The 8,330-nt window shown below is 39.6% G+C and overlaps 1 protein-coding gene across 4 annotated transcripts in view; it reads right to left on the minus strand.

Annotated features, from left to right (window-relative positions):
• The window catches only part of NSD1 (nuclear receptor binding SET domain protein 1), a 142,179-nt gene that overhangs the window by 94,002 nt on the left and 39,847 nt on the right, over nt 1-8,330 (minus strand). The window lies entirely within an intron of this gene.

Here is an 8,330-nt window from a genome sequence, read left to right on the forward strand (position 1 = left end):
GCATAGTACACTAAGGTATTAAGATCATATTCACGTAACTTTTATTACAGTATATTAAGTTTCCATTTTACTATTGTTAATACCTTAGTGTTCCTAATTTCTAAATTAAACATCATAGGTATGTATGTATAGGAAAAAACATTGTAAATATAGAGCTTGGTTCTAAAAGAAAATTTTTAATTAAGATATATAAGGTTCGGTTCTATCCATAGTTTTAGGCATCACTGGGGGTCTTGGAACATGTCCCCCATGAATAAGGGGGAATGGACACTAGTGAATTATTTCAAAACCTTGAAATTAGAAGCCTGTTATCCTTCCTCTATTCAAGTCTGACTCTATCCTAAGTAACAACATTCAAAGGTTCTCTTTTTTATCTTAATTATTAGTATGAGAACATTTTTTTGAGAGATAGTACAGTGTAATGGTTAAAAGCATATGCTCTCTGAAGTCTTACTTCCTACAGCTATAAAGAGCCTGGGTCATGGTAACAATTAAAAAAGCAGTTGCTATAATATTATTTTACTTCTTTGAAAAGTTACATTATTTCAATTACTTTTCCTCAATTACATAATTAATGACAGTATAGGTATTCAACCTCCATTTAGCCCTATGTTTATGGAAAAAAATTTCAAATACCAAATAAATGACCTAAAAATAAGGTTTAAATAGAAACATAATTTAGGGGCACCTGGGGGCTCAGTCGGTTAAGCATCCAACTCTTGATTTTGGCTCAGGTCAGGATCTCAGGGTCATGCAATCAATCCCCAAGTGGGGCTCTGCACTCAGCAGGGAGTCTGCTTGAGATTCTCTCCCTCTGCCCCTCCCCCCACCTCTCACATGCACCCTCTCTCTCCAAAATAAACCAATCTTAAAAAAAAAAAAAAACCCACACAATTTAGCACAACTCCAATGCTGTTACTACCTTTCTAAAAAATCTGTGATGCCTATTACTCTAAAGTACATACTCCATACCCAAATAGAATTCAAGACCCACCATCAACTGACCCCAATCTGTTCACCCTATCTTATTTCCTACATAATCTTTTTGCTACACCTTAAAATCTAACCAGAGTGTAATCTGTGCCACATATTTCCCCATATAGCATTCCTCCTGCCTCAGGGTGCCCTACACCTTCATTGTGCCTTGTTTAAATATGTCCCATGTTTCCTTCAAGACCCAGGTTGAACAAACCCTTCCCTCCTCAAATAACCTACTCCCAACAGCATCTTGCCCTTTTGGCAGTGCTGATTCGCTATCTTGCAAGTTAATCACTTTAGAGATGCAGCTATTGCCCTGCTATTAAGGACTTGTCTTGGATCATTTTTATTAAGGAAACTATAACACATGATAGGAATATGTAGACACATAAAGTTACAACATTATACATTTCCTTTTCTTTTAGGCTAGCTTAAATCTAATAACAAGATTTACATGTTATAATGAATGTCCTCTCTGAGGGATATAATATTCCCCAAGTAAAGAATGTGAGGGGCAGAGGGACCAAATGACTTGTCCAAGACTACAGGAGAAGCAGGGTTAAGAGATAAGTAGGCACACTATTCTGCATTTATAAATCACTAAATCTTTGATCCTTACATACATTACATTTGCTTATAGTCAAATGAGAAATTACACACACTGAATCATACTCCAATGCCAGCGTAACAGAGAGGCTGTGTGCTGGGTTTGTTTTTTCTTTTTTTAATAGAGTTGACATACAATTATTACATTAGTTTCAGGTGCACAACTCAGTAATTCAATTTCTCCATAGCTTATGCTGTGTGTTCTATGGAGAAGCTCTGGATAATATAAGAAATGCATGGGGCTTAATTAATTTCTGCTCTACCACTAACCACCAATGAGATTTTCAAAAGTTATTTTACCTCTCTGACCTTGTCTCTTTAAATGTAGAAATGGGATAATACTGCCTATTTGTAGGAGGTTGTACCAACTGAACAAATGTTAAATGTACTCTAAGATCATTCTTAATCCAGTACAGGTCATCAATAATAAATAACAGCTATTTTTAGTGGGTGACAACAATTCTTCTACAAGAATTGTGACTTCCCAGCCTCAATTCAAAATTACAAAGGAAATGTTCAATTCTACAATGGTATGGTGAAGTAAAATACAACTATAAATGTAAAACATTGCTCCCACCTCACTCACTGCCACATAACCTAATAATTGCATGTGTGTATTCTAGTTGTCAAAGCCTTTTTAACATGTTTTGGATCACCTGAATCTAAAAAATCACCAGGTAAGGTAGACAGCACAGGTTTTATTATCTCATAATTATAGACAAGAAAACAGAGGCTCAGAGCGACCTTAGAAGAGGGTTGAGAGCCCTTTAGCAAAAAGCAGGGATTAGAGGCCAGAATCTTCTGACCCCTACTCCACCACACCAACCACAGAAGAAAGGAATGAACCAGAGTACCTGAAGTTCCCTCCCACAAATCCTCTCTCCCTGGCACAGGGAGTCAGAACTCAACTCTGTTAACTCCTGCTGGGAAGAAAAGGGGCTCTGTAGGTAAGCAAATCTAGCAAGGAGTAGTTAGATAAATGACCTCTGGAAGCATTATAATTTTAGACTGCGGCAAACTAAGGCAAAAGACTACAGATTATTGTGTAAAAGTTAATTGTTAGTAAGAAATGACCCTTAATTGGCTAAAAAATCCCAGGAATAACAGATCAAATAGAAAGCCTGGACAACAGATCAAACGGAATCACTTAAGTTTTGAAAAAGGACAGAGGAAAAGCAGAGAATTGGCCCAACGAATGCTGGAAAGCAGAAGAGCTGCTAGGAGGGTTGTGGAAACTAGCACACTGAAGACCATGTGGTAAGGCTGGAGCCAGGTGACTATCAGTGGAAGCCCAGCCTTGAGAAAGGAAGCATTTATTAGATAATCAAGTACCAGAAACTGCTATGAACATTCATACATTTTGTTCTCTTTGAAACTTCATACTGATAATGAGACAGATATTAATTACTATCTCCTTGTTGTAAGTATAGAATCTGAGACTCAAAAATGGGAAGTGAGCTGGCCAAATGCCAAACAGAGCTGTGTTGGTGCTCTGTTCAATGCCTGTGCTCTTTCCACTAGACACAGAAAAGGAAAAATTTAAAACATAAGTCTGTTTCAAGCCTTCAGTACCTGTAACTACACTTAACCTTGGCACAATTATGACCACACTATCCCATTCAATGAGGGGATTCTGTTTCTAAGTTATCACCAGGCAAATTTTTCTCACAACACCTTTATACTGTAATTCAACTAACAGTAGATGCCCCTGGTCTCTTCAAATCAGATATATTACAGGTGGGCCTGGGAGCGTTCAGTTAGTTAAGCATCCAGCTCTGGTTTCAGCTCAGGTCATGATCTCATGGGCTGTGAGATGGGAGCCCGGCACTGGGCAACGCGCTCAGTGAGGAGTCTGCTCGAGATTCTCTCTTCCTCTCCCTCTGCCCCTCTGCCCACTCATGCTCTCTCGCTCCCTCTCTCTTGCTCTTAAATAAACAGATCTTTAAAATAAAGTAAGATGAAAACAGAGAAGGAGGCAAACCATAAGAGACTCTTAACTGTAGGAAACAGGATTGCTGGAGGGGAGGTGGGTGGGGGGATGGGGTAATTCGGTGACGGGCATTAAGGAAGGCACTTGATGTAATGAGCACTGGGTGTTACATGCAACTGATGATTCACTAAATTCTACCCCTGAAACTAATAAAACGATTTATGTTTTAATTGAATTTAAATAAAAAATTTAAAAAACAAATAAAAAAATAATCAAATCTTTAAAAAAATAATAAAATAGGGGTGCCTGGGTGGCTCAGTAGGTTGAGTGTCTGCCTTCGGCTCAGGTCATGATTCCGGGATCCTGGGATCGAGCCCCGAATCAGGCTCCCTGGTCAGTGAGGAGTCTGCTTTTTCTTCTCATTCTGCACCTCCCTCCCCAATTGTGCGGTCTCTCTCCCACTCACTCTCTAATAAAACCTTAAAAAAAATACAAATTTAAAAAAACCAAATGATGCTCTTTGACACACCTAAGTGATGTCCTCAAGACAAGAGGCTAGAACATCTAGCCTTCTATTCTAATGCCTTTTCCCTAAAACCATGCTGTCTTTCCAGTCTTTTTTTTTTTTCTTTTTAAGATTTTATTTGAGAGAGAGAGAGAGTACAAGCAGGTGGAGGGGCAGAGGGAAAGGGAGAAACAGACTCACTTTGCTGAGTAGGGAGCCCAATGCAGGGCTCAGTCCCAGGACACTGAGATCACGACCTATGCTGAAGGCAGATGCTTAACTGACTAAGCCACCCAGGCACCCCAAAATCAAGAATGGACGCTTAACCAACTGAGCCACCCTGGTGCCCCTATTCCCAGTTTTAATATCACATATCCCCTATCCTTCTCACACAATAGAGAAGTCCAGGACACAGGAATTTCTTTTTTAAGTAGGCTCTATGCTCAATGTGGGGCTTGAACTCACCATCCCAAGACCAAGAGTTGCCTGCTGGGGCACCTGGGTGATTCAGTCTGTTAAGTGTCTGCCTTCAGCTCAGGTCACAATATCCAGACATCCAGCCCTGCATCAGGCTATGCTTCTTCCTCTGCCCCTCCCCCCTGCTCATGCGCGTGCTCTCCAAAGAGCTCGCTCGCTCTCTAATAATAAAATCTTAAAAAAAAAAAAAAAAGAGTTACATGCTCTACCAACTGAGCCAGCCAGGAGTCCCCAGAACACAAGAATTTTGCCAGAGGCTGTGGCATCCTATAAAACTAAGTTGAAAGCAACCCTGACTCTAACACTTGCTGACTGTAAATTCAGACGAGCTAACTTCTCTGAACTTCAAGTCCTTCACTTGTAAAACGGAGATAATGTATTCAGAAATAAATACAGAGCACCTAGCACAGTTCCAGTATAAAATAGGCCATCTATAAATTATTGACATACATTACTTATAAAATTCACCCACATGGGGCGCCTGGGTGGTTCAGCCGTTAAGCGTCTGACTTCAGCTAAGTTCATGATCCCAGGGTCCTGGGATTGAGCCCCACATCGGGCTCCCTGCTCAGCAGGAAGCCTGCTTCTCCCTCTCACACTCCCCTTGCTTGTGTTTTCTCTCTCTCGCTGTCTCTCTGTCAAATAAATAAGTAAAATCTTAAAAAAATAAAAATAAAAAAAATAAAATACCACCCACAGCTCATGATTCAAATAACTGATAATCTTAAATCGAAAGATAAGCTTCAGTCACTTAGACAGTTACTCTGTTTTGGGGTTTCTGTGACCCACCTGTGCCTGGCCTCCAAAGTCCCTTCAGGGCTGCTCCAAATCAGTTATTGCCTTAGCAAGGAGAATACAAGAGGAGATAACTCACAAGAAAAGTGAGTGAGGGGGCACTTGGGTGGCTCAGCTGGTTAAGCAACTGCCTTTGGCTCAGGTCATGATCCTGGAGTCCCAGGATCCAGTTCCGCATCGGGCTCCCTGCTCAGTAGGGTGTCTGCTTCTCCCTCTGACCTTACCCCCTCCTGTGTACTCTCTCTCTCTCTCTCAAATAAATAAAATCTTAAAAAAAAAAAAAAAAGTGAGTGAGTTTATTTTGTGTACTGTGTTTTTTTTTTAATTTGAGGGAGTCCATTTACAAAACTAAACTTGTAACAAACCTGTAAAATATCACTTTTGTTCACTCACTCATTCATCCACTCAACAAATATTTACTGACCACCAGGCAAAACTAGGCCTTGGGGCTACAGAAATGATTAAGACACAGTATCTCTCACCCCCCACCCCAACAAAGGGGGGAAAAAAAAGATATAATATCTCCCTCAAGAACTAAGTCTAGCTCAAGGTTTAAATCTGTTCTCCAACTACACAGTAATATGCCAGCCTTAATTTGAATGAGAATGCTCTATTACAGAAACTGACTTTGGAATAAACAGTGATGATAATTCAGGTCTTTTTTTTTTTTTTTAAGATTTAATTTATTTATTTGACAGAGAGACAGCCAGCGAGAGAGGGAACACAGGCAGGGGGAGTGGGAGAGGAAGAAGCAGGCTCCCAGCAGAGGAGCCTGATGTGGGGCTCGATCCCAGGACTCTGGGTTCACGCCCTAAGCCAAAGGCAGACACTTAACGACTGAGCCACCCAGGCGCCCCAATAATTCAGGTCTTCCAAAGGCTCTACAAAGAGTGTTCACTCCCTAGAACCGAGATGTATAATCTTGTGCTGTTCATTCCCTTTGGGCTCATCTAGAAAACGGACATAATACCAACCTGCTATCAGTTCCTGGTTAAGTACTGTCAGAATTACTACAAGTACTCAAATATACATAGGTCATAGCACTTTAATCAAAATGCTAGGCACCAATTAAGCCAGTATGAGAACCAATTCCAAAGCAACCCAAACTTAAGTAAATTAACCTGTTTACCCCTGATTACTAATACAGTGTATAACTGACAATAGAAATTAACTTGTTAAATCACCTGAAGATACAAAAAATCCTAATTACTCATGTCCTTATACTCATAATTACTCATAATGGCTTAATTTAGAAAATATAATTAGGTATAATACTATACTTGGATATTTTAATAACTGAAAGAAGTTTCTTTCCAAGAAAAGTACTAGAAATGATACAGCATTTTCACATAGTTTGAAATTAGTTTCTTTGGGGGGTGGGGGCACAGAGAGAATCTTAAACAGGCTCCGCACCCAGTAGGGGGCCCAACACAGGGCTCAGTCTCACAACTCTGAGATCCTGACCCAAGCTGAAATTAAGAGTCAGACACTTAATCAACTGAGCTACCCAGGTGCCCCAGTTTGAATTTAGTTTTTAAGCATATTTAAAAATATATATCTTAGCCTAAGCATTAATACTTCTTTTCTGAATAATTACCAATTAGTTAAAAAAAAAAAAGTAATCTTCCACTTAGTCTAAAAAAATATCCACAAATGGGTGCCTGGGTGGCTCAGTCAGTTAAGCGTCTACCTTTGACTCAGGTCATGATCCCAGGTTCCTGGGATTCAGCCCAGAGTTGGGCTCCCTGCTCAGCAGGGAGTCTGCTTCGCCCTCTACCCCTCCCCCTGTTCGTGCACATAAGCACGCTCTCTCTCTAAAATAAATTAAATCTTAAAGAAAAAAAAAAAGGCCTGCCTTTTTTTCTACCCCAAATCAAACCAGCTTCATCTTTTTTTTCTTATACTGGTGTTCTATATGAAATCTCATTCAAAGCTAAAAAGCAAAAAACACAAAACCAAGTCCAAGTTCTTAGGCTAATAAATAAAAGGCTTCCTGAACTGACGCCTATTCAACCATCCAAATTCAGATCCCACCACCACCTGCATCACATGCTTTACACTTTGAAGTTACACATACATTTCATGCTGTTATACCTCTAGGCCCTCGATCTTACTTTTCCACCTAAGACATGCTTCCTTTCCCCTCCTGACTAATAATCTACTTACACTTCAAGATTAGACTCGAAAGCCTCTCCATGCATCCACCATAACCTTAATTAAGGCTGTCAATTCCCCTGTGCATATCTCTTATTACTGCACTTCACACATTACATTGATATTAATACCAGATTCGAACATTCTCTAAGACAGAGACAATATCTTTTTTTTTATTCATTTTTTGTCTTACTCATTTTTTAAATTCTAGCACTTACTAGGTAACTCAAAAAAAGTCTGCTCAAGCACTATCATCAACAAAATGTAGACAATGCAGGTGCTCAATACTTCTTTGTTAAATAAATAATTTATCCTATAGGTGGGTGGGGGGATGGGTGAAGTAGGAGAAGGGGATTAAGAGGTACAAACTTCCAGTTATAAAATAAGTAAGTCATGGAGATAAAAAAGTACAGCACAGGGAATACAGTCAGGAATACTGTAATAATGTCTGGTGACAGATAGTGACTACTACACTTCTTATCATGGTGAGCACTGAGTAATGTACAGAATTGTCAAATCACTATGTTGTACACTCGAAACTAATATAACACTGTATGTCAACTACTTCAATAATAAATTTTAAAAAATAATAATTTGCCTTATAAACACATGCGCTGGGTTATGGAATGAGGTAAAGTTAATCATTACAGTACTATTTATAATTGTTAAAGATCTGGGAAAAAACTAAACATCCATCCCTGAGGGACTAAATTAGGGTATATCCATACAATGATCTATTCTGCAGCCATAAAAATTAATGAGGCAGTTCTTTATGTACGGATATAAAATAAATAGGGCACCTGGGTGGCTCAGTTGCTAAGTGCCTGCCTTTGGCTCAGGTCATGATCCCAGGGTTCTGGGATCAAGCCCGGCATCAGGAACCTT

This window comes from Ursus maritimus, unplaced genomic scaffold, assembly GCF_017311325.1.
Source record: "Ursus maritimus isolate PB19 unplaced genomic scaffold, ASM1731132v1 scaffold_15, whole genome shotgun sequence".
NCBI classification, from domain to species: domain Eukaryota; kingdom Metazoa; phylum Chordata; class Mammalia; order Carnivora; family Ursidae; genus Ursus; species Ursus maritimus.